Raw genomic sequence first — 26,264 nt, forward strand, 5'->3', positions numbered from 1 at the left:
TGCCCTAATCCCACAGGTTACGGTAAATGGGTGGTGGCAGTGTAGTGCATATCGTGGTGCTGCGCATGACTGATCAGCTGTCCTTCAAATGCTATTAACTTCAATCCAGTTAATCTGTATTCCTGAACATTGAAAACAAAGCAGTGCTGGTTGAGGGATTAGGGGAGGAATTAAGTATTTGTTCTCTAATCCTGAGTGTTTATAAATCAGTATTAATTACTTTAGGTGCTTTTAGAGAGTTTACATGCCAGGTTTTGTAATAATTTCATGATCCATCTGGCTAATAAAAATACTTCATTGCAGGAAAAGAAATAAAATCTATTGCTGTGAAGTGTAAGCATGCAAATCTCTTGCTTAATGGGGACTAACTGCTGTTATTATGGATTCTGATATAAGTTAAAAATAATAGTGGGGCTAGCCACATCCCACATCACTGCCCATAAACATGCTGCATAGATTCAGCCCAGACTATGGAAGAAGAGAAGAAAGCTGAGCCCAGGGCAGTGGAGCTCCCCTGTTCCTAGGAGTAAATCTATGTGTTAGGTGCTTCTAAGGGTATAGGGGGTTTTGGGGATGCTATTTGAGGGTGAGGTGGTTTTTCGGGGCAGGGGGGAAGTGATAAGGCATAGGGATATTACTGGGAAATAAAAGATCCTGCAGTGTTTGTCCCCTGGCTGGCAGTGGTGTTGCAGACGCTATACTGTAGTGCAGCAGTGCTGAGGAATGGTGTGTGTGTGTGAAAACAAAGACATCAATTATCTTCAAAGGATCATCTTTCCACTGATAAGGACAGTGCTCTCAAAGCAAAGAAAAGTGAGTTTGGCTGGAGCAGGAAATCTTGCACTAAGCATTTAGCAGGGCTATTGATTGCCCCAGATTCAGCATTTAATCCTTCCTTTAATCACAAATCAATTCCACTGGGTGTTTGTGTTTCTTTCATTTCTCACCCAAATGCTTCAGACTTCTGAACAATGGATCTCCCTGTGCAGGGCTTTGGGAACTGCAGCCCAGCAACACCCCACATTCCTGCCACTTTGGTGCAACCAGGCAAAAAGTGCTCGGAGCAAGCACATCTATCAGGGCTTGCTGTATTTCTGTCTTTATACTGGAAGGGTGGAATCCTTTCCAAGCACAAGCACAGGATGGGTGAAGAGTGGATGCAGAGCAGCCCTGAGGAGAAGGATTTGGGAGTACTGGGTGATGAGAAGCTCAATATAACCCGAAAATATGCGCTTGCAGCCCAGAAACCACCCGTGTGCTTGGTCTGCATCCTAGGTCCGAGGTGTCCCTGCCCATGGGAGGGGTTGGAACTAGATGAGCTTTCAGGTCTCTTCCAACAGAAACCATTCTGTTATTCTATGATTCTTTCTAATACTTTGTCTCCTCAAAGTCCTTAATCGGCTTGGGGTTTTGCTAGAAAGAGTTTTTGGTTTTCTTTCCTTTGATCTGCATTTAGCTCACAGAATAGATAGGAAGACATGGGTTATGCTCCTGCCTGTGTAACGCTCAGTCTTCAGTATTAACTTCTTGCGATTAGTGCCAGAGCTTGGCTTTTGGGCCTGTTGAGAAACAGGACTGGCAAACACAAATGTGTGAATGTGTATGGTGTGCCACTGTGTTTCCATCATCTCCATGTTTGCTGCTGCCCCAGCTTTTCCTGGCATTAAGATGCATCTGTTGCAATTTATGGGGCAGTGGTATCACAGCTACAGGTTTTTTAGGGTGCAGTGTTTCAGTCTGCTCGTAGCTGGCTTTTAGGATCCTGGTTCTAATGTATTACTTAGCTAATATTCATTACTTCCTTACACTGGTTAAAATGAAAGGGACTCAATTGTTGTGCGTATATGTCACAGAAGTGCTTTATAATGACTAAATAATCATCTCCACAGGAGGAAGGAAACAAAATGGGCTGAGAGAGAACAATTTTGAAAGCTTTGGTGCAGTTTCTTGTTCCTAATTAAATGTATTTTGTTTTAATATTTTGGGTGTAAATCTGTCTGGAACAGCATTCTAGAAAGAAAGAACCAAAGCTCAAGGCTTCCGAATTGGTTGATTTCCTTTAAATATAGCTAAATTTTAATCTTGAACTCTTGGAGTTGCTCAGTGGATTGGTGACACATCCACCTCCCTGGCATCTACATGCTGGCATGGAAGGGAGGGTGCCTTGCCCTGCTTGCACCAGTCCTTAGCATGGGTAGGTAGTGCTGCACACTGGAGGGCACCATCTCGGCTTTGGGGTGATTGAGCTCTGCACTGTCCCAAGCTCCAGACCTACAGCAGCACCTTAAACCTTAACACTTGGGTGCCTCCCTGCCTTTCAGCACTCTGTAGTATGCATGCTTTGTGTGATTCATTATACTGTCAGTTTTGTTTGATGTATCTTTCAGTACCACTTTCATTTATTAGTTTCTCATGAGTTTTTAACCATCATTTTCTATAATGGTAAAATGTATTTGTGTATATGCAGAAAAAGGCAGGGAGAAATGTGGGTGTTAAGAAGTGCTGGGTTTGGGTTTTTTATTGCCATGGTTTTGACAATAGCACATTACTCACGAGCAGGACAGCCACTGCTGAGTTAAAGTTCCTCCACTGTAGTAAAACTCCCCCAGCTTTACAGCGCCTCGTGCTATCATTTCTGTGTTTATGCCACGTCTATTTGGTGACATAATTTGTCACCCACTTCTAATACCTTCCTCTATTCTCCTACACTGCAGTAGTAGGCATGTTATTTACTGGGCAAATGTTGGTGTTTCTATTAAAATTACATTGAAGCATAACACACCAGTGGAAGGAGTTATAAATGAGTGGGGGGACACTTTCCCAGATGACTTATTTAGCTGGTGGCAGAGCTGAAATTTGGACTGCTGCTCCTCAGTTATGAAGTAAGAGCCTGGCCGATGGACCACATTCTATGAGAATTCAAGGTCTTGTTGGGACTGCAATATTACTGTTGTTTTACATCTTCTCTGGCTTAGAAGATTGACCTCTCTGCCTTGTACCAGGCTATGGAACAGCCTTTAAATGTCAGCATTGACATTAGTGGACACGTCCCAGCCCTTTCCTATTTTCCACATTGATACCAATTGCATCTGCCTTTGCCATATCACCATGGCTGGCCTAGGGGACTCCTAAACAGGGTACATCTAAGTTGGAGAGGGAGTTTGGTTGGGCCCAGGAAGGATGTTTTGTGGTTGGTGTGGGATGTTTTTTATGTGTTGTTGGGTTTTTTTAAATATCCAGCATATGTATATGCTGGAGATGTGTGTGTATATATATATATGTATCTATATATCTTGATATCTGTCCATATATATATTATATCCTAATGCACCATTTAGCTGTTGCTTACTCAAACCCTGAACCCGTGAGAAGGTGGTACTTTCAGTATCTAACCCCAAGTCAAGGCCAGCAGGACTCTTGATCTTGGATGTAATGAATTTGATACTGTCAAATGCTGAATGTTCCTGCCTGCACAGCTCTCCTAAACAGGTTATTTATTGGATATATTTATTTTATTGGTAAATATTTATTGACCCTAAATGTTATCTTGTAAGTCAAGGCTTTCCATTCAGTAATGATTTGTCCTCTTCCTCCTGAGCTCCCTCCAGTACTGCTTTGATATCGGGAAGCTCGCTGGAGGAAGAGGTGGACTCTGAGGGCAGGATATCCCTCACACAAAATAAACACACACAAGATGGAATAAGAAACCATCTTTAGCAGTTAACAGAAGAAAGAATGCAAAAGGTGATGAATGGCAGAAGGTATAAAAGGCTGATTTTCAGCTACTGAATTACTCTGCTAGCATGTGGTGCTGTGAGGAAAGCAATGTGATCTATGAAAATCAAAACATTGACTATCTGAGCTGGAGACTTCACTTCTGAAGGGTGCCAAATCCTGTTAAATTTTAATGAGAGTTTAGATAGAACTCCTTGTGTGTCGCTGCTTGAAGAACAACACTTGAGACTGGTAACAGCAGAGAGCCTGTGAGTTAACACCTGCAGCACAGCATGTGGCTTTCAGAGCTGAAATATTGGCTGCTCTGGAAGGCGCTGTGGTCAGGAGCGGTGGGAAACAATTCCTTTGGCCAAGCGATCGAAACTGCTGTGCAGTTGCTTTTGCTGCCTCCAAGCTACGTGAGCTTACATGGCACGTGGGGCCTGTCACCACGGGAAGGGGAAGATCAGTGGAGTTTCCTTGATGGCCTGGAGCATCCGGCCCTAGTTGTATGAGAACAGAGGAGTGAAGCTTTGGGGTTTTACTACTGTAATCATAGCTCGGCCAGTAGGTAATATCTCAGGCTTTGTTCGTGTTTATAGGTGGTGGCAAAGCGTGATCATACCTTTATCTCCTTTTTGGGCATGTTTTCTTAAAACAGAGCACTGGTTTCACACCAGGCCCGCCTCTTGTACTGGTGGTTGCAAGAGCTGAAGTGTCCCTCCAGTGTTCAGGTGTAACAAGCAGCTTAATGAGAACAATGTCATTCAAGTGGATGAGATCTGTGAAAACACCTCGATTTTTAAGAAGTTTTCCGAGCAAGCTTTCATGAGAACCGAGAGGAAGGGGACGGAGGATGAGAAAGCTAAACTATTTCAAACCATTGCTTTAAAGGCTTTAAAGTACCAATACTCATTAATTCCTTTGGCAGGTATTAGAATAATATTAACCCTGATGCACTGAATTGGTATTAGTGCAAGAGTCATAAGGACTTCTGTGGGCATTCAGCTGTAATTTAGCATCAATTAGCTAGGCCATTATTTAAAAGTATTATTTTAATACATTAAATTTCCCAGTGTGTCCTCAGGCAGTTGCTGGAGCTGCTGTTAGATTCTCTTATCACTCTCCATTTTTCTTTCTAGTTGTCATTGCTGTTCTCTTTTACTTGATAGTGTGTGCTTCACACAGGGCTCCTCAAGGGTGACTGGCACTATGGGCTCACATGCTGCTTAATCTAATTCGGCTGCAGGAAGCTGCTGCAAGGGGTGGGCCTGGCTGTCTCCAGACCTCTTCCCTCTATTCTTTTTCCTCCCTTGTAGGACATCTAACATTTCCAAAGGCAGGATTTTAAACCCTTGAACACATCCTGTGGGCCACATAACCGCTGCTCGGTGCAGCACTGTGCTACAGGTCATGGAATCATAGAATCAGCTAGGCTGAAAAAGACCTTTGAGATCAAGTCCAGCCATTCCCCAGTACTGCCAAGTCCACCACTAACCCGTGTCACTGAAGGCCTCATCTACGCAGTTTGTGAACACTTCCAGTGACAGTGACTCCACCACTGCCCTGGGCAGCCTGTTCCACTGCCTGGCTGCCCTTTTGGGGAAGAAATTGTTCCTGATACCCAGTCTAAACCTCCCCTGGTGCAGCTTGAGGCCATTTCTTCTCGCCCTATCCCTTGTTCCCTGGGTGAAGAGCCCAGCTGCCCCCTGCCTCCATCCTCCTTTCAGGCAGTTGTAGGGAGCGATAAGGTCCCCCCTGAGCCTTCTCTTCTCCAAACTGAACCCCCCAGGTCCCTCAGCCGTTCCCCATCACATTTGTGCCCCAGGCCCTGCACCAGCTCCATTGCCCTTCTCTGGCCCTGCTCAGCACCTCAGTGTCTCTCTTGTAGTGAGGGGCCCAGAGCTGAGCACAGGTTTTGAGGTGCAGCCTCACCAGTGCCCAGTACAGGGGCTGATCACTGCCCTGGCCCTGCTGCCGCACCGGTGATGATACAGGCCAGGATGCTGGTGGCTTCTTGGCTGCCTGACCACAAGCTGGCTTATGTTCAGCAGCTGTCAGTCAGCACCCCCAAGTCCTTTTCCATCAGGCAGCTTTCCAGCCACTTTTCCCAAAGCCTGGAGTGTCACAGGGGGTGTTGTGGCCCAAGTGCACATTATGTAGCCAGCACCCCGAAATGGGGCAATTGTTCCTGTCCCTGCTTAGAGCGGCACAGAGATACTCACCGAAGTGCTGGAGGCTCTGTAGCTGTGCTAGTGCCCTGCTGTCAGAGGCTGCATGGCCTTACCTGTCACAATGTTGCTTGTTCAGGGGAATACTTGTGCCTCCTACTGCAAAAAAGACAATGTTTGCTCATTTTATCTCTCTGTTCTTGGGGAATGCCCTAAAACCAGCCTCTGCCTTCAGAGGCTGACTCTTACAATGTAGGTGTAAAAAGCCTAGTACGGCAAAGCGCTCACACAGATTGCTCAGGGTTTCTATATATTTCTGTAGTGCAAATTAATAAGAAGAACCTGATACTTGAGTGTGGAACAACCTTTTTCCCCATATAAGGCGTAAGCTCATCTGCAGTCAATCACTGCTGTGGAGTAGTTCACTGTTTTGCATGGAAGAGTTTGGGATATGTTAAGCATTTTTATCTCAAGCAAAAGAATAGCTTCTGCTGTGCTGTTCCCCACAGCACGATGATGGATGCCTTGGAGGGGGATGTGCTGCAGAGAGCCCTGCAGTCACTGGGACTGGTGCTTGGATTTATTGTCGTGGTGCTTCTGACTTTTGCGAGGGAGCCTGATGAACACTGCTTTTTATATCGTTGGGTATAAAGTGGGAGGTTTCCCTGTGCTTCAGTCAATGTCCTCAGTATTACTACAACAAGTACTACTGTGCGCAATTCTTCTGCAGACCAACAGATGCTCAAGTGTTAGCAGACCATGCCAAACAGCAAATTCAAAATTGACAAAACATATGGCAATCGCTAGCAAAAGCTCCTGATTTCAGTAGAACCATCCAAATCACTGAATTCAGACACCTCCTGTACTGCAGTATATTTCGTTTGATGTACCAGATGCCTGTGTGAGAGTGGTGTGGGTGCAAGCCCACAACTGAGGACCTTTGAAGTTTCTTGTAGAGGATGGAAATACCCATTTACTAATAGGAGAACTTTTTTTACCAGATATCCCCACCATCTTGCTCCTCTCAGTAATAAACCTCACAAGAGAGCAGTGAAACAGCTCTCTAAGTGGAAATGTACAACTCCACTAAATCTCTGATATTTAGTTGCTGTAAAAATGATGGGGTTTATGTCACTGTAGGGTTTTCTGCCCACACTCCCTGGTTTCTTCATGCATCCCAGATCCATGGGCAATAGTTGTGGGTCTCCCTCCTCCTCCTGTTCCACAAGTACTTTCTCTTAAGCTAAATCAGAGTAAGTAGTGTCCTTAATTGTACTTAGCTTAATTTATAGCTCCAGTTTTAGACTTTAGGAAAACCTGTGACCACGAAGTTTGTAGTTTTCCATCAGTCTGCTAATGATACCTCTCCCCGTAGTATATCCCTGCGTTTAGTTATATTTCACTTAGTGCCAATGTTACGATTTTTAGATGCAGTATTTTTTTCATTCTGAGCAATCAGAATTCTTTAAAATGCTTTGCAAGTCCTTTTTTGCAGATAAGAGATAATTGCTGTTTCTTGGTATTTTGTTCTCTTCCCTCTCATCCTCCGCCCTTTATAAGAACATCAGTTCTGTTGGGCCTTGCTTAACCTCAGTGCTGTTCATCAGGCTAGGACTTTGATCCGTCATCTAGGTTATGCATTTGACTGTGTTTTCTGCACAGTGATGTGGACCGAGACGCTTTAAAAGGGATGGCCTTCTCTGTTGTTTTGCATGGTTGTTTAATCTGTCATTTAGCAGTTAAACCCCTGTGAGCAATGCAGTGGCCTTTCTTTCTGTTCTTGGCTTTCATGCAAACTTCCATGATGTGTTTGCTGAAGAGTTTTAGATTTCTTGTGGTAGGCCAGCAGTGTCCCCTGTCAGTAACGTCATCCATCCACCTCCCTTCCTCTGAGGTCCCTCCTTTTGGACTTCTGTAGCCAACCCGGGCTGACATCCCATCTGGTGAAGACTCATGGTGTGAGAACAGAGTCATTACTTTCCACCTTTTGTCTTTGTGAGCATCAAAGAGTCGCAGGTCCCAGCAAGTGAGGTGCCAGAAAGCGAGGTTTGATTCAAGGTTCCCATAAAGCAGAACTGGCAAGTCCGCTTGGTTTTCCTCTGCAAATTATATCAGGACTTATAACTGAGCAGCAACAGCTGTTTGGCCGTCTCCTTTTGACCCAGCTGCTTCTGTGCTTCTTGCTGGTGCCCGTGGGTGCTGAAGTAGTAGTTGTCAGTGTAACTCATCCTTTCTGTGAATGGCAGATTCGTACAGTGAAATGCTGGGAGCTGACGTTTTAGTGCAGAGATTCCAAGGGACAGCTGCTTCCCTGACTGCAACCACTGGTTATGGCTTTCAGAAGTCCTGAAGTAGTCAGGGGATCAAGAGGTCAACCCTGGCATTTATCTGGGCAATGTGTGCAGTAAGTCAGTGTATTATAGAAATGTGCCACTGCCTAAGGCACAGGTTGCAGAACTGAGGGATTTCCTAGTTTCGTTGTTTGAAAGGAGAATTGATCTTTTGTTCAGTTCCTGCTGCATATCACCAGTTGATCTATTATTCCTTTATTTTTACATCGCACATAGGCTATGCTTTAATGCTCACTGGAGATGTTCAGTTCTCTCTTGTTCTGTTCAGGTTTAGATATTGCTGTCACTGTGGTTTCTGAGTACCTTCCAGTGAGCAAGTAGTGACAGGACAGGGGGAATGGCTTTAACCTGACAAAGGGGAGATTGAGATGAGCTCTTGGGCAGAAGCTCTTCCCTGTGAGGGTGCTGAGGCGCTGGCACAGGGTGCCCAGAGAAGCTGTGGCTGCCCCATCCCTGGCAGTGTTCAAGGCCAGGTTGGACACAGGGGCTTGGAGCAAGCTGCTCTAGTGGAAGGTGTCCCTGACTGTGGCAGAGGTTGGAACTGGATGAGCTTTAAGTTCCTTTCGAACAGAAACCATTCTATGGTTCTATGACTAGCATATGTCTCGTTTAATTTCTTGTCTGGTCCTTGGGGATGAAACTGATTTGGATATATTTTGCTAGTTAAGCTATTTATTTATTTTTAATGAGATAGAGATGTGGCCATCTAAGCTGCTAGAATTTGACTAATTGCCTTCAACAGTGTTGATCTTCGCTGTGTATTTGGGGAGTTGCTGTTCCTAAGGATTAATCCTGAGGCACACTGAATGCCCACAACTCCTCTTAAGGTAAAGGACGGGCAGTTGGTGCTTGATATCTCTCAAGATACCTGGGAAGAGAAGCTGTGTTGTGGTCTTGTCCATGTCTCTAGATTCAAATATACTCTCATGTAGTCTTATTTGCAGCAGTCCAACGGCTTTCAAAGTTCAGTTGTTAAGAGCTTTTGCAAACAGAATTATGTGTATACTCTTCCCAGCCCAGTGGACAATGTTTTCCCTCAACCTTTTGTAGCAGAGATTGTAGAGTTTGCGGTAACATTTTAAGTGCTTACATTATAGTGTCTGGATAGATGATACGAGGGGAAAATAATCTCTTCCAGATAAAATTTGCTGCCTCATTGACACTCAGCTTGAAATAGAAGATTACAGGGAACTGTGCAGGTCTCGACTTTGTGTTTAAGCACACTTATAATCAGATGTCTGTTGAGGGAGAGCTCTCCAGTGGGTGTAGGTCACTCCATCTCTGCTGTTTTCTATTGTGCTATGGTAGCTTGTGACTTGTTAACTTAAAGGTCACTGAGCTGTTGGCTCTCTGTGGTTGCTCTTGCACCAGTTGAGTGTAATCCGTGATACAGAGTCACACCACTGCCGCTTCTCTCATAGTACCTCTGGAGTCACTTGTCCATCTGTTACTGAGGAAATATGTGGTGATTGCCCCCAGCTTCAATCAGTCCCTGTGAATCACCTGGGTCCTGCCGGCTGCAGGCAGGGTGGGCAGCCTTGAGGAAGGCTCTGGGGATGGAGAGGTGCCAGGGGTGAGCAGCACGGGTGTGCAGGGTGCTGGGGAGAAAACCCTTTAGGCAAGGATCTCAAGGGTTTGGTTGGTGTCACTGAAGGAAGGAGAAGGGGATTTAATGAGAAACTGGCATGTACAAGCAGGGAAAGACAACACTAACAATGTTGACCAGATGCAGCGCAGATGGGGAGCCGGTTTATGTCCTCGCTGTGATGCAGAGCCATGAACATTTTCTCTGGACTGTGCGGCTATGCAAACAGACTGCAAGGTTTCTCTAGTGGCAGCTTGGTTCCAGTGTATGTTTGGTGCTTACTCATGGAGTGCGTCAGGAAGATGCTGAGTTTCAGTAAGCCACAGTGATTTTCCTTCTTGTTTGTGAACTAGATCAGGGTCATGATGTGAAGGCCTTGAAGATGGCAGCTGATGCTTAGACACATAGAGGGGTCTGGATTTGCAGTAGCTCTTTGTGTTTGGCTGCTAGGTATATATCTGCTGGAGTACTTCTCTGAGCCCATCACTTACTGACACAGAATTTAACTGAAAACTGAACTCTGGGGTTGAGAAATGGTTTTCACTCACTTTACAGAAGTGAAGCACAGACAAGACTCTGTAAGGGAAGGTTTTGTGATTAAATAGTTAGGATTTAGCTCCTACTTTCTGTCTTTATGCAGATTAAGTTATGTTTTGAAAATCTCAAATGACTTGCTGCTACTAAGTAGAAATCTGCCCCCCTGGAACATGGCTTGTACCTTTTTGTCTTTAAGCTGTCTTCTTAAATGCATTAGTACAACAGCTAAACAGCCGCTGCCTGTGGGACTGTCCAGCCACAGGGTTCTGCCTTATGGTCTCTCCCAGGTCTCTCTAGGAGAGCTTAAGGGTAGAGGCACCGTAGTGGCTTCACATTTAAGACAGAAGTTCCTCTCTGTACAACCTAGGAATGCATTTGGAAACACTTTCTGGGAGGATGGAAGTAAATTCAGTTTAGCAATGGTGTCTGTGGAGCTGCTGAAGGAGGCTTTTTATTTTGCCAAAGGTTTTGATCAAGAGCGTTTATTTCAACTAGCTTAATGATTTGTTATGTTTTCCCTCTCTTTCTGTTCAGATTTCTGGTTTAGGTGATACCAAAAGATACCACCTCAGATTTAATTGAAACTTATTTTGGTTTGGAGAGGTTGTGAGTTGTTATTTCCTAGTGTGGACATACTGTTAGTAGGCAAAATTCACTATATGAAGGAGGCCCTCCTTGTCAAAGTACAGGGGAGTTGAGAAAAGCTGTTGGAGTTTACCTAAAGCAGCAATATCCATAAGCGTGGAGGATGGAATTCTTCACAGGGTGTGATGAACAGTCCAGATGTGCTTAACTGTGCAACTGAGGTCTTGTCATAGCCATGCTGTGGCTGGGGTCTGAGTGGGAAATGTTTGTGCTCTGCTGCTGTACACAGATTCCAGCACTGAAACTCATGAGGTCTCACCAAGGCGAGGTTGGACAGGGCTTGGAGCAACCTTCTCTAATGGAAGATGTCCCTGTCCATGGCAGGGGTTTGGAACTGGATGAGCTTTACGGTCCCTTCCAACCCAAACCATTCCATGATTCATCACAAGTCTGATGATAGGGAACGTTTGGTTGCCAAGGGTGGGACTTTGCGAGAAGTTTGACTCGAGTTAAAAAAAGCCTCACAACCTCACACTAGAGAAAACATAACCTCTTCATGATAAAGAGGTAAGAGATACAACCCAAAGCATTAAACTCTGGAAGGCACATGCAAAATTTATGTATAAACTACACAATGTTCTAGTTGTTTGGGTTTCTTTTAGCAATGCCTTTAAATCCTGTGCTTGGGGTGCTTTAGTTGTCTTGAGGTGGAGCTTTAGTTTTTGAGTTTTTTGGGGAATCAGCCTTTCAGAGATACCTGTCTGTGTACAGACACATTCTGGCGGTCTCCACTAGACTCATTCTCCTTCCAGAAGAACAATTGAGGAATGAACAGAGCTAAGCAGGAGGACAGGGCTCAACCTGATGGATTCAGACTTGGTTCAGGTGTCCCCTGCCTCCTGGATCAGAGGTGGTTATGAAGCGTGGTGTGTTGTTTCTTGATGCTGTAGCGCCTGAGAGGTGACAAGGCAGTGTGATGGTGATGCTGTCTCTTCAAGCAGCAACATGTCATTGTGGCCTTTGAACTATGTAGGCATATGGCCATCCTCTTGCCTCGGAGGAAACCCATCAGCAGGGTGGCAGGCAGATGCTTTGTGCTGTTTGTACTCATCTCCAGGAATCCTCCTTGATTTCTTTGTAAGACCTAGGCTGAAACAGCATGGTTTGGTGTCCTTTTGATGAAGAATCAGCTGAAAACACTCCCCTACGGCATGTCTTGCTGATTGTCTGTATTTACTGAATAGAGAAATTCTCATGATATTCCTCTAGTTTTGATCACTGCAATCAAGAGAGGATAATTTTAAGAAAGGAAGAGCAATGTTACGCACTGCTGAGCAATTAATGAGAGATCGCTAGATGGGAATAATGGGTGGTAGGAGAGAGGCTTCTGAAAAACCTGGATTCAGAAACTAGGTAGATGTAATGAAAGCTATCAGAACTCTCTGGCAGAGCTTTGAAGAAAAATCTGCATCTGCCATACGAAATAAGCAAGAATTTCGTATAAAAGCCCATGCAGAAATCAGGTTGGATTATGTGCCTAGATGTGACATTCTCCCTGCATTCATTCAGACTTCCTTTTATTACTGTGTGATCTGACTATAAACGCTGCCAAAGCAGGGTCTGCCCACACAGGGCATACTGCAGCTTCAGTGCCCAGGGCATATCAGGATCCATCCACTCTAACTCCTGAATGTGTTTGGAGGGTGGGGGAAACCTTTTCCTTTTGGATAGCAGATCCCAGAAGTGAGCTCTGTCTGGCTCGTGCTGGAGTACAACAGAAAGGAAAGGCAAGCACAGGGTGATAAATAAGCGTGCAGACCTTAAACAAACTACCTTGAGCAACATAGCACAGACCTCTGCTGACCAAGTAACAGATGCCATGTCAGGTTTCTCTGTCTTCTTTCGTGTTTTACACTCAGTTATAATACGCTTGAACTAAGTGCTTTGGACAAGAGCAGCAAACGCTCCTGTCTTCTGCTGGAGAGTTCCTCGGGCTCTGAGCAGGGGTTGGCAATGTGTGTCCAGGACACACGTGGCTGAGGCCACTTTTGTTACTGATACAGAACCTAAGAGGGGAGCAAAAACTTTGGGAAGTTGGTAGTACAGTGTTGGGATTGCTGCATAAGAGCCTGGAAGCTGGGAGGAGAGGAGCAAGGATTGTTAGTGCTGAAGAGATGTAGTGGTGGCCTTCTTCAAGTGCTTTCCTTCAGGTTCACCGTGGTGCACCTGGCATCCATAGAATGCTACTGTGAAAATGGTACATTTTAAACCTCTGCTGGTTGCTGAGGTGCAAGTGCTTCTCTGCAGAGTAGGTCAGACTGTAGGAAGGAGGACAACCTTTGTCAATAAAGAGAGGAAGCATGCTGCATGTCAGAGTAAAACATAGCATAGTTTGGGTTGGAAGGGACCTTCAAAGCTTGTCCAGTCCAACCCCCTGCAATGAGCAGGGACATCTTCAGCTAGACCAGGTTGCCCAGAACCGCATTCAGCCTGGCCTTGAACGTCTCCAGGGATGCTGCATCCACCATCTCCCTGGGCAACCTGTGCCAGTGCTTTGCCACCCTCATTGTAAAAGTGTTTCTTCCTCACATCCAGCCTGAATCTCCCCTCTTTTAGTTTAAAACCATCACCCCTCGTCCTATTGTAACAGGCCCTGCTAAAAAAGTCTCTCCCCATCTTTCTTATAGGCCCTTTTCAGTACTGAAAGGCTGCAGTAAGGTCTCCCAGAGCCTTCTCTTCTCCAGGCTGAACAACCCCAACTCTCTCAGCCTTTCCTCATAGCAGAGGTGCTCCATCCCTCTGATCATTTCTGTGGCCCTCTGCTGGCCCCTCTCCAACAGGTCCATGGCTTTGCTGTGCTGAGGACCCCAGTAAGTATCGGAGTGTGGGCCACCTGCCATCTTCCCCTGCAGCCTGGGCCAGTGCCTCCCTCCTGCCACCAGTCCAGGGCAAGATCTCCTCCCAGTGGCCAGCCTGTCCTAGAGCTCGCCCTCTGTGGGGTCCTGCGGGAAGCACAGGGGTGGTGGAGGCGGGTGGGCAACCGGACAGAGGTGGCACCATCCTGAGACATCGCAGTGAGCAGATACCTGTCTCAGCTCTGGCTGTGCCAGGGCCTTTGCCTAGAGCCATCTGGTACCAGTGTGCCAGACTGCCACAGCCCTCTCATCATGCCATTAACTGTGAGCACCAGGCAGGCTGTTGGAAGGCCATGAATCGTAGCAGGTGTTAGCCCATGATGGGTCTGTTGGCAGACTGGGAACCACTGGCTTGTTTGGTCATCTCAGCTATCCCACAAAGACTGCTGGCATTGGTAATGTGTGCAGATAGTGGGAGCAGTGGTGGCCCCACTGGCACGTGCAGAGAAAACAGGGTTTGTGCCCCTTTGTTGGGTGGATGAATGCAGCCTGATGAAAGGAGCCGAATCCTTGGCTGCCTGCAGTCAGCCTCCAGGAGCACTGCCGAGCATTGGGTGTGAGCGCTTGCAAGTCTCCCCACGCCTGCCCTCAGACAAGCCCTGCCATACTAGCACTTTAGGAGACCTGTTAATGCTCCACCAGCTCTGCCATGATTTATAAGCTGCTTTGTGGGTACAAAATTGCAGATGGCTGAATATTAAAACTGCACCAGAAACAGCAAAGCGTTTTCTGGATGAGCCTTTGACTGCAGTATTGAGTGGGAAGCCCTCATAGCACTGTGGGTTTGTTCAGAGGCACAAGGGCAAGCACATGGCAGGTGGGCATCCTTCCCAAGCAGGCTGCTCGCCTAGGGACCTCACTGGCCCAGGCAGGCTCACATCATCCTTCCCAAAGGGCAGGCTGCATCTTAGAAGACAAACTGCCTGCCCTGCAAAATCAAAAGGGAAAGGCAGAATTTGTACCTGCAGGGTTTGGGGGCTGGGTTAGACTTTTTCCCCCCGCCTTGTGACAGATCATGCCCTGAAGTGGTGAGGTTCTGTGACTGCTGGGCTAAAATTACCTTGTGATCTTAATGACTTGAGTTTTAAAAGTTAAACTCTAGCAGCAATTGATGTGGCAGATGTAGTTTCTTCAAATAAGAGGGAGATGATGAGAAGTCAAGGAAGATGACTAAATTATTGTTTTTATTAAAGGTATTGTGGAGGGAGAAATTAGTCTCATGAACAGGCTTTCTTTTCTTACTCCCATCTTCTCAATAAATCACTGCCACGGTGTCAGTTAATACTGTTTGGGGATCTTGCTCAGGAATGTTTTAGATTGTAAGAAGGAAACTCATACAACAAAACAGACTGTCTCTGATCACTGTAAGGGTTACCAGAGTTTAGGGAAGGTAAAATATTTACCATCTGATCCACATTATAGGTAAGATAAAGATTGAATGCTAAGGTGGGGAGAACAGCCCGAAGGTACAAGCCACTCCTACCAATGCCAGTGGGGATTAATGAACAGCTTTTGCTCCTGCTCGATTTTCTTTGCTTTGTACTTGAAAGTCTTTGCTGCAGTAACTTCAGACTGTAATTAGATTGACTGGAAAACCAAATTATCTGCAAAGAACTACTCAGATCACGAATGAGGAGCATGAGCTTTATCTGTCCACCCTAAGTGTGTGTCACCTTCAACAAGCAGCAGAATAATTTCAGCATTTAATAGAATAACAGGCAGACGTGCCTTAGGAAGATGGATAGAAAGACACAGCCGTATTAGTCTAGAGAAACACAGAGTGTCGTGGCTTCTTCAGCATGACAGACTTCAATGGCTTTGATAAGAGTTTATGACTGGCAGCCGGATTCAAAGTATAGCATTTACCTGCAGCTGCAGCACGTTGTGTTGGGATGAATAGATTTCAGTGAACATTGTTCTTTGAACTTAATTAAGCAACAGAAACTCTTCTTTCTAGGCTCACAGTAGCAGCAGTTTTGAAGATCATCTGGGTTTCTTTTTAACATGCGTATTTTCTCATGTCACTGTTGCATTTGATGGGATGCTCGCACAGTTTTAGTAAAGTGTGTGATAAATGTGTGAGGTTGGAGCATCCCTGTCTCTGGCACTGTCATTGAAGGTGTCTGATGTTGCTCAGCAGCTGAGGAAGACTGACCAGTAATGCAAGTGCTCTGGAAACTTTGCAGATGCCTCTAGATGCTGGACCATAGTGCTGACTTCCCACGGCCCCTGGGGATGAGAACTGAGTTTGAGGTAACTGGAAGGAACGTCCAGAGCAGTCTATCTTGCAAAACCTTTCTCCCTAGGGAAGCTTTGTCCAGAAGTAATGCAGTTTTTGCTTGAAATGAGTTTGAGGTGGCTGCAGAGCTGTAGTGTGATTTTCTCTGACAGCAAACAGGAGGGGGACCACCAACATTGTGTGTTGCCCTTCCCCTCTGCCAGCACTGCCAGTGGTAGGAAGGTGTGAGAATTGATTTACTGGGGGGGGAAAAAAACCCACTTTTTTTGTGTGGGGGGGGTAAGTTGTCGAAGGGGAAGCGGAAAACTAGGCTTGATCCATCCTTCTTCTTTGAGAACTGAAGCTGGAGGTAGGTCCTGGCGCTTATCTTCACCAGTGTCCATCTGTCCACAGCACTGCTGCAGGCTTGGGTCAAGGCTCTGGCAAGTAAGGGCAGGGATCTTAAAACTGAATAAACCATGAAGTCGACAAATTAAACAAGGCTTGCGTTGTCATAGGATCATGTCACAGAATCCCAGACTGGTTTGGGTTGGAAAGGACTGTAAAGCTCATCCAGCTCCAACCCCTGCCACAGGCAGGGACACCTTCCACTAGAGCAGGTTGCTCCAAGCCCCTGTGTCCAACCTGGCCTTGAGCACTGCCAGGGATGGGGCAGCCACAGCTTCTCTGGGCACCCTGTGCCAGGGCCTCAGCACCCTCACAGGGAAGAATTTCTTCCTGATGTCTCATCTCAATCTCTCCTCTGTCAATTTAAAGCTATTCCCCCTTGTCCTGTCCCTACAGCCCCTTGTAAAAAGCCCTTGTAGAAACTGGCTCACTTCAGTGTTTCTCCAGTGTTTCACATGGTTTTAAGAAGGAAACTTCTGATCATCTTTTGGCACAGGTCACGTTCTTTGGTCTGTATTCAGAAGATCTCTTTTATTTTACCTGTACAGTTCAATTTTCTTGGGGCATCTCCCTGGCTGCCTTTTTTATGTTAAGCAAGCACCTAGGAAGCTGGCAGCATCCTTAAAACTTCATATGCATTTCTTGGTACGTATGAGTGTGATGAGATGTGAAACACTTTGACTAACTTCTCTTGGTATCCGCTTACTTTCAGTTTAAATGAGACAAGATGTCCTCCAAAGAATCCTTTGAAGAGTTTCTCTTGCCTGCTCAGATGAGGTACCTGCAGGAGGCAGAAGTAGTTTGGTGGTTGGAAGCCGAAGGTTGGCAGACATATCATGCATCACCGATTAGTTTAGTTTAGCTTTAATTTTTATTGTATTTTATTTTGTAATGAGGGTGGAATGTGGGATCAAACTGCTCTTGTGTGCTTTAACTTTGAACTTAATGCTTTTATTTTTGGCTGCTGTCACATTTGCGCTTTTAATGAACTAACCAGTGGTAATGTTGGCACCCACGTGCTACCCAACCAGAGGCAGCAGTAGCACTTTGTTGAAACTGAGGTTCCTGCAGCCTGAATTATGGCTCCCTAACATAAACGTGCAACCTGGCCTTTGGGGAAAAGAAGAGAATAACATTGCCTGTAGGCATCGTGGTTGGCTGTATTGAGGAAGGTGGCAATGAGTGTGTTTTGTAGCCACTGCTGTGCTCTGAGGAGGAGTGGGGTACTGACTGCAGTAGAAGTGCATGGTGTCGGGGGCTGCGCCCCATAGCGTGCAGTTATGAAGAGCCCCACTCACTTCTGGCCTCTTGCGGACTCCCATTTCCTATTCTCCTTCAGACTGAGTTCAAATATCAAAGGTCAGCATAAGTTCATGTTACTATTTTACCGCAGGAGTATATGGTTATTGGAAAATCATAAGAAATACAGGGGAATCAGGTTCTTTTTAATACCTGCTTTCCTTCAAGGAGGCATCAGTTGTTCTCAGAATGCCTCTGGTGATTCTGCTGCAATAGTCTTGGTCAGCATGCTCTCTTTATAAATCTTGTAGTCACTGTGCTTGCTAAGCTTTCCCACAATGTTAGTTTTTAGTGTTGCCTTGATTTAGTTGTATTTTCTCCACCTTGTTTGCACAGTCCCTCCTCTCTGTGGTGAAGCAGGAACAGTGGAACTCTCATACAGCTCTGCTAATAAATTCTTAGTCTCTTATGAACTGCAGCATAGGGGAAGGAATTAAATGTGGAGAGCAAACACCTATTTTCTCAGGAGGCAGGACTAATGTGCTGCTCCCTCCTGCAAGCCTTTGGATGCCTATGGGAATACTGAACTATTAGACCTATTTAACGTGCTTCGCATTAGAGGTCAAAAGAGAGGATTAACCTCAATATCCATAGGTTTCTGGCTTGCCTTCAGCCACAAAGTGTGCTTCACTTAAAAACACCTCATTCCCCACCCAGCTGTGGTAGGAAACCTCAGTCACCTGCTCAAACACGAGTGTCTGTGTGGCTTCTTCTGAGAGCACACTCCAAGCAGGAGTAATTGTGCAGAGGCGGGGAAGTGCTAAGCTTGAGTTGTGAAGTCCTTGTTGAGGAATGAGCTGAGTGCTTCCTCTTAGTACCCCAGCTAGCACTATGGACCTGACCTGTAACTGGGCTTTCCTAACAACAGTTAGTCGCTTTAAAGCCTTTCTCATAAACAACTGAAATAGTGTAGGAGTCTTAATAAAAATGGAAAGGAATAAAAGGCAGTGGGGAATAAAAGCAAAGACCAAGAACTGAAAGGGAGTCTATGCACTAGGGGAGTGCATGGGAGAACAGAAAAAGGAATGAGATGAAGAAGAGAAAAAGAGAATGGAATTAAGATTCGTAAAGAGGTGGGTAAAAGGCAGAAGTAGGAAAGAAATAAAAAATGCAAGCAGGAAAGTGTAAGAGTTAAGGCTATCAAAAGAAAAGCAGAGAGATGGGCAGAGACCTTCCTTCCACATGTGCTGTGTGCCCTCTGTGTGGTGCTGTGCAATAGTGTATATAATCAGGTCCTTCAGACGTGGTTTCTTGCTGGCGTGCACTGGGTGACCAATAATGCCTGTGGGCAATACCCTTGAGGCTGCCTCAGCAGATGATGTGGTGTGTTGGAGCAGAACTGCACGCAAACCAAATGTCCATGTCATACACCTTTTGAGGGCTCTTGCCACAGGCTATTTCTGACCTGTAGACAGAATGCCTGCCAGCGATGGGTGTGTGCTCCTGTGCACGTCTCTCTGTTTAGTGTCAGCTGAAAGGAATCCCCTTCCTGTGCTGTGTGACTGCCACAGCCTTGTGAGCCAAAGCACGGCGGGTGGCAGTGATGGGGAGATGGTCTCTGAAGTGTGCTTGCTTACAGTCTGCAGCTTTAGTGTAGACACACACTGAAACACCCATGAGAGAGCTGCTGTTTTTCCTTAGCTCAGTTGGACTAAGCAACTGGAATTGAGTCTGCAGGTACTGGATTTATCTTCATTTACATACCTCAATGTATGTGGGACAAAGACTTGAGGACCCGGAGCATGCTGAGTTGTCATAACTAAATCTCAGTACTGTACTTAAATCACTGCATTAATGCAGGATAAGGGTGTTTTTCCTTTGCAGGCTGAAGGACCTTCTTTAGGAAGAGATATGTTTAGGGTCAGTGCTGAACAGTGAGCACCAGGTACGACTGAGTAATGTGCAGTCTAAATGGTCCCTGTGCTTGCTCACAGCCTAGTAATTTAGCATAGATATAGACTTGGCAGGTTCCAGTGTGGATTAGAACCTCTCACATTAAGTCTGAAATAATAAGTCCAAAATAGATCAGGTTCACTGGAATGGGTTGCCCAGAGAAGTGGTAAATGGTCCATCCCTGGCAGTGTTCAAGATCAGGTTGAACAGGGTGGCCCTGCCTATGCAGGGGGGTTGGAACTGGGTTGTCTTAAGGTCCTTTCCAACCCAAACCACTCTATGATTCTATGAGAAGTTAGCTCTCTTGAAGCTGGTGGATGTTTAGCAGTTCCGCATGCGCATGCACTATTGCAGGCTTCTCTCCAAAGGCCAGTCTGTTGCTCAAACCCAACAAACCCGAAAGTAAAGAAACAATTCACACTGGAACAAGTCCCAGCTTAGTCAGGTGAGAGAAGCTGGCCTAAAAGTAGTCTCTAGGTCTTTGTAAAATTACTTTCTTAATATTTGTAACATTGCAGCATAGAAAGATCCCAGCCACTTATGCCGTATAAGTGTTGTTTTTTCTTCCCCTAAGTAAAGGGTGTTTGGGCTACATAATTCTAGAGCTTCTAGACCAATAGTTTGGGAATGTGTACGGCCACCCTCAAACATCTCCAGGCTTATTGCCCACTCTGCTGCTCTTCAGTTTGACTTAGTCTTATCTCAGGAACCAAGTGTTTGAAAACAAACCCAGCAAATAACACCATTGTGTAGAAATCCTCTGGTATTAAAGCTTGGTTTTATTTATGTGGGTGTGGAGCCAGGGATCAGAGGCAGTAGTATTCTTTGCTACTTAAGAGTCTTCATTTTGAGAATTGCCCCAGTTCAGCTTGGTTTCTAGTCCTTAAAGGTCACTGCCATTGTTTTTATATGGGGTTTTTTGGATAATTTGGGGATTGGAACTAGATGATCTCGGGATCCTTTCCAGCCCTATGTAATATGGACAAGAAGCTAAGGGCCAGTATTGTCTGTTGGGTTTGTCCTGGACTCTGCCAAATTCATTTCCTGTCCTGGCCATGACTTTCTTCCTTTGAAGCATATTGCAAGTCAGGTCACACAGTCCTGTCTCGTTTCTTTCTGATGGGCCTCAATAAATCTCTGCCAGACCGAGAGGTGTAATGACTGCACTCAGCACACGTCTCACCTCTGCATGACTAGCTCTGTAATCATGAGGAGCAGCAGATCTCCAGTGAATATTGGATATTTGCTTCCTGGGTTTCCAGTGTATTGATGGTAAGAGTCAGGGTTTAAAACTGCCCTCTTGAGATTCATGACCCATTTCCTCACAAAGTGCCCTTCTCTCAAGTCTATTAGTCTCTGCTGGGGATGAGGTGGTTACTTACCCAGTGGTGTTCGGATCAGATTCGGCTGTTTATGCCAACTACAGGGCATCCGTGTGTGTGTGTTTAGGAAAAGCACCTCCAAACTGTTGATGTGAACCGCTGTGAGCTTTGCTCTTCTCTTGCAAATGCTCTCCTGCCTTTGTGGAATGGCATGGAGAGCCAGTGTCATCTCCAAGTGAGGAGATGTAAAGTAGTGGAAAACCCACCCCACCTTGCACTAACTGCACAATGACTAGCTTTATAGAGGGGTCAGGGAGCAAACAAGCAAGGTGGTTATGTATTTCATAGGTTTCAGAGACACGGAAGACATCACAAGACCTGCAGGCCTTATTGATTTTTGAGCAAGACCGTTATCTTTTTAGCTCTTCTCTAGCCCAGTTCTGACTGGCTCTCTATTAGTAGTACTTTGGGGACACTACTGTGTTTTCTAACACATCTCAGCACCACATTGCCCTGATACTCAGTCTAAATTTACTTCTGCTGATTGTTTTCATCGTATTTTACTTACAAGACCTGCTATTCCTTCTCAGCCGCTCCTGTGAGACAGCCCCATTTCCATCTGGAATGCGCTATAAGACAGCAGCTCGTGGGGTCTCACACCAGGCTGTTGCCTGCATTTTATCCATTGCCATTTCTGCACCAGTTGGGTGGGTTGTGACATTGTGGCTGGAAACCTAACAAGAGGCTGCTGTGCTTAGGTGGCATTATGGGCACAAGCTGCCACACTGAGCAGGGATGAGCTAGTGAAGATACATGCTACCACTCTTGCTGCATTTCCTCCTTTAATAAATGGGGGGCAGGGAGGCAGTTCACTGACAGCTATTTCGTATTGTGCTGTGTGATTAACTGCAAAACACTCTGCTGGCCTCTGCCCCCATTTATATAGAGCCAAGCAAAGTGCTATGAGCTCTCTTTGATTATAATAGTTCTGAAAATGAGTGTGTGAGGGAGTGCTATATCCCCTAACTGCTAGCTTTTGGGTAGCACCATGTTTTTCTCATCAGACTCACTGGCAAGGACACCTTTAGTCAAAGCTTTCCTGCCTTAAGAGCTCTTTGCTCCATCCCTGGGAGAGAGAATATTCTTCAGCCATCAGCATGCTTCTGCTGTCGTGCTGAGGAGCAGCAAGCCCACAACACAGCTGAAACTCCAGGAACTGCACTTAGTTCCTGGCAAAATATATCAAAAGGGAGGAGGGAGTTGTTTATTCTGCACTTTTCTATGGGTGTATAAATATATACATGCTCAAAATACCAATGTATGGTAGTCTCTTCCCTGGCTAAAATCTACCCAATTATGATATGGCATAAAAAAAGTTGTTCATTCCATCACCTGAATATAAAAGTGCTGCTTGCATTCACGACCTACAGGCTCTGGTTTGAATCAGAACCAGGCTGCTTGGTGACCAAAAGTTTTGCTGTGTATTCATCTGCATCCAGCATGTGCTCTGATTTAATGACCCACTCCAGCTTCTAGCGAGCAGCCTTCCACATCACAGAGGTACCCAGCTGGTGATGTTACTGGTAGCTTCAGATGGGAAGTCAGGGAATGGATGAACCTGGAGACTCATAGGCTTCCAAGCATTGGAAGTGGTCCCTTTGGATCAAGGTTAAAGCAGAGTGGTGAGGAGTTCTGATTTGATGCTGCCTGTGATTTGTGTGTCCTCAGTATCAGTAACTTTGCTGCTAATATGCTGCCAGCACAAATTTAAGGGGAAGGTATTAAAGGCAGTGACCAACATGTTGAATTTCACTACTCAAAACCTTTATCAGATTCCTAATATCGTTCATCTTTCCTACACATTTCACTAGCAGGGCTCACTCCAGTCGTTGGTAACCTGAGTCAGATCCTCATCTGGAGGTCCTTCCTACACCCCAGCCCCTGCTAGGGGAGATAGTGTTTTGATATTCCCCCCTGTGGCTGGACGTTAGTAGCAGGCTTGTGAATGCCAGCTCATTCAGCTCCCTCAGGAGGGAGGCTGCTGAAGCTAAATTTATTTTATCAGTCTCTCAGTGGTGGAGTACTTCGCAGTCAAGAATGTGTTGTTTTGACTTTCCCTTTGTAAGCTGTTCCATGGTTAGCTTTGCCACCTTGGGTAGCCAGCCTTATTTTCCAAGCATGCCTATCACAAGCGGCTCTGCGCTGTGTAGTTACAGTGCTGCAGGGTCTCCTGAGCAGTCGGGGCTTGATGCTTCCAAGTGAGGAGTTGGGGGCACAGGGGCAGTCTTTTGGGGAGCTTAGCACAGAAAGTGTCCATGATGCCACACAGGCAGAGCAGAGGAAAAGCAGCCGCTTCCACTCCATTTTTTCATTGTAAGTGAAACTAATTCCAGACCTCTGATAGGGAAGTCTCAACCCTTTGTTCATCCTTCCCTTTCATTACTTTCTTTAAGCAAATCTTAAGAAAGATACAGGCACCCACACACATGCACAGAGTTAGATTTCAAGTCCTAACAGGAAATGTGTAATCTGCTTGAAGATTTAAGTGCCAAGTGCTTCTCTTAAGATTGGGAACCTGACACGGATGTGATTATGAATTAGAGATTGCTTTGTGGTATCAGTGGGGAAGAAAAATGAATGTGGAAATAGAAGGGTGCAGACTTGTTGAGTTCTGCAGCCATCTTCAAACAGATATGGGGAGCCTGGAGGTTTTAGATCTTAGAGGATATGCGGAAGTGAAGCCACAGTGTTATAGGAACACATTTTTCACTTTTGCTAAGATTTTGTGATAGGAGAAAAATGCCAATTTTGGATAAAATGCTGCAGAGCAGATGCCTGAGCACGTGTCCTCAACACAGGAGGTTAAAGGTGTACTAAGTGAGCTTTCAAAGAGAATTTCCTTACTGCTGCTGCAGCTTGGTGGGATAACAGCACCATCCCTACTCCCAAAAAGGGGTAGCAAGAAAAGTTTTTCCATCTGCATCCCACTACAGGCAGATCTGCTGCTCTTTGAGGAACAGAGTGCAGTGCCTGCCTGATTATCCCAAGTACACTGCTACTGCCAGGAGAAGTTAAAAATAAACCTTGTCAAAAAGCACTCCAGCAGCAGAGTAAAAGGTCTGTACCTGGCTTACAAAGCTGGAAGCAAAGTGGAGAGACAGCAGGTTAAGGTGCTCTCCCTGAGAGAGAAGAAAGGCTTTCCTGAGACCAAAGCTGACTTTGGCCTGCAGAGTGATTTCTGTGCTTTTCCTGTTGTAGCTCTGCCTTGAGAGCTGGTTTCCTTGCTGTGTAATTGGGCCATCAGTGCTCCTCTGAAAAGCATCACCTTTTCCAGGCTGTTGTTAAGCCTGTGATGTATATTGATAACTTCACAGAAGCACAGAAGTTTTGGGGTTGGAAGGAATCTCTGAGGGTCATCTTGTTCAACCTCGCTGCTCAAGGAGGATCACTTAGATCCAGCACCACCTCCAGAAGGCTTTTGAGTATCTGCAAGGATGGAGACTCCACAACCCCTCTGGGCAGCCTGCTCCAGTATTTGGTCACCCTCACAGTGAAAAATTGTCTCCTGATGCTCAGACAGCACCTCCTGTGTTCCTGTTTGTGCCCGTTGCCTCTTGTCCTGTCCCTGGGTGCCACTGAAAAGAGCCTGGCTCTGTCTCCTCTCCCCTCAGGTGTGTGTTCACATTGATGAGATCTCCCCAAGGCTTCTCTCCTCTAGCCGTGATTGCTATGAAACTGGCTGCATCCTCCTTCCTGGCATGTAATATGCTTCATATTCTTACTAATGTGTTGATGTACTGGACCAAAAGAAGCCCTTTTCTGCTGATCAGGGGATTGGAACTGGATGAGCTTTAAGGTACCTTCCAACCCAAACAACAAATAAACAGAGGAAAGGTTAAAAGAATATCTGTTTCTGAAAGAGTTAAGTATGATGAAAGGCTGCAAGACAGTTTCTCTTGGTTTCCCAGATGAATTCAGCTTGGCTGTAGATCTGCAAGGAAGGAGTTATAGAAATAACATTTAAATAAAGCTTTTGCTTCTCAGCCAGGGAAGGGCACTCAGGTTTTGGCAATGGTGCTTCTCGTTTAGCACTGACACGAAGCATATTGTGCCATAGCCGTTGACAGCAGTAGGAAGCTAACCTGAGCATGAGCTGGAGCTTGGTGAGGGGATGAGGGAGGTAGAGATGCAGGTGGCTAGTTTGCCTTTGGGGAATTAGCCTTCATGGTGGCCCTGGGCTCAGTAATTTGCCTCCTTGTAATGACAAGGTGAGTCCCTGCGTAAGTGCATATCCCTGACTTGCTCTTCTAGCGCAGTTTGCCTACCATGAACTTCACTGAGGGGCCTTCCTTCTCTTGGGACACCCATGCTGGCTTGCTTTATCTTGCACGTTTGGTTTTTTCCTTCCTTCTCAGCCCCATTGCTTTCTTGCCCACTTTCACCCAGCCTCTTCTGTAATCCAAAGCAATCCTGAGCAATACCAGGCAGAAATGAGCTCTGGATCATGTCTGGGGAGGGCATGATCCATCTCTGGTTTGGTCATGGTGGCCATTCCTGGCCAAGTTTATGCCAGGAGGCCTTTTTGCCTGCTGGATCACCCAGAGATGGGCTGGGTGATGGCCTCCTGGCAGGAGCAGGCTAGCTGTTGCTCTCAGGCATCTTCCCAAGCCATGCTGCACTGCTTGGCTCATGGACAAGGAAGCACCATCCCCATAACCACACTAGATACCAGAGCTGCTGAATCTGTTCTTTCCTCCCTCTTCCCTTTGGAATCACATCTGGGAAAAGCCAGCTTTCGCACTTGCTGAAGAGGGGCTTTAAATGGGTAACTGATGTGTGCGTTATTGCAGCAGCTCCCTTCCCCCGCTCCATTCCACTATTTATTCTCATAAGGGCAGGATGAACCCAGTCAGCCCCAATAATAGAAGTGTCAGAGGCTGCTGAGGATTTGCTGAAACAAATGCTTATTGGAATTTCAACATGGCAGGGAGCATCAATTTTGATAGTAATTTCCTTTGTGGAAGAGCTTGCTTTATTTCTTCCTTTTCGAGTACAGTTTTATACCATCTAAGGCTCCTTTGTAGAAAGAGTTTGCAATGTGGCATCTTAAATATGTACTAGGACCACTTATCAGTATTGCAGCATGCCAGTGTTAGTTTGCTGAAGCTGAGCTCCAAGCAGGTGCTGGTGCTGCTGTCATGACTGGTTTTGCCTGTTTGTTTGGGGGTTTTTTATAACTAGTGAGAGTGTTTATTTCCAGAAGCAA

At 45.8% G+C, this 26,264-nt stretch overlaps 1 protein-coding gene across 3 annotated transcripts in view; it reads left to right on the forward strand.

Moving 5' to 3' along the window:
- The window catches only part of GPC1 (glypican 1), a 250,429-nt gene that overhangs the window by 81,487 nt on the left and 142,678 nt on the right, over positions 1-26,264 (forward strand). The gene's annotated exons all lie outside the window — the stretch shown is intronic.

This window comes from Lathamus discolor, chromosome 3, assembly GCF_037157495.1.
Source record: "Lathamus discolor isolate bLatDis1 chromosome 3, bLatDis1.hap1, whole genome shotgun sequence".
Lineage (NCBI taxonomy): Eukaryota > Metazoa > Chordata > Aves > Psittaciformes > Psittacidae > Lathamus > Lathamus discolor.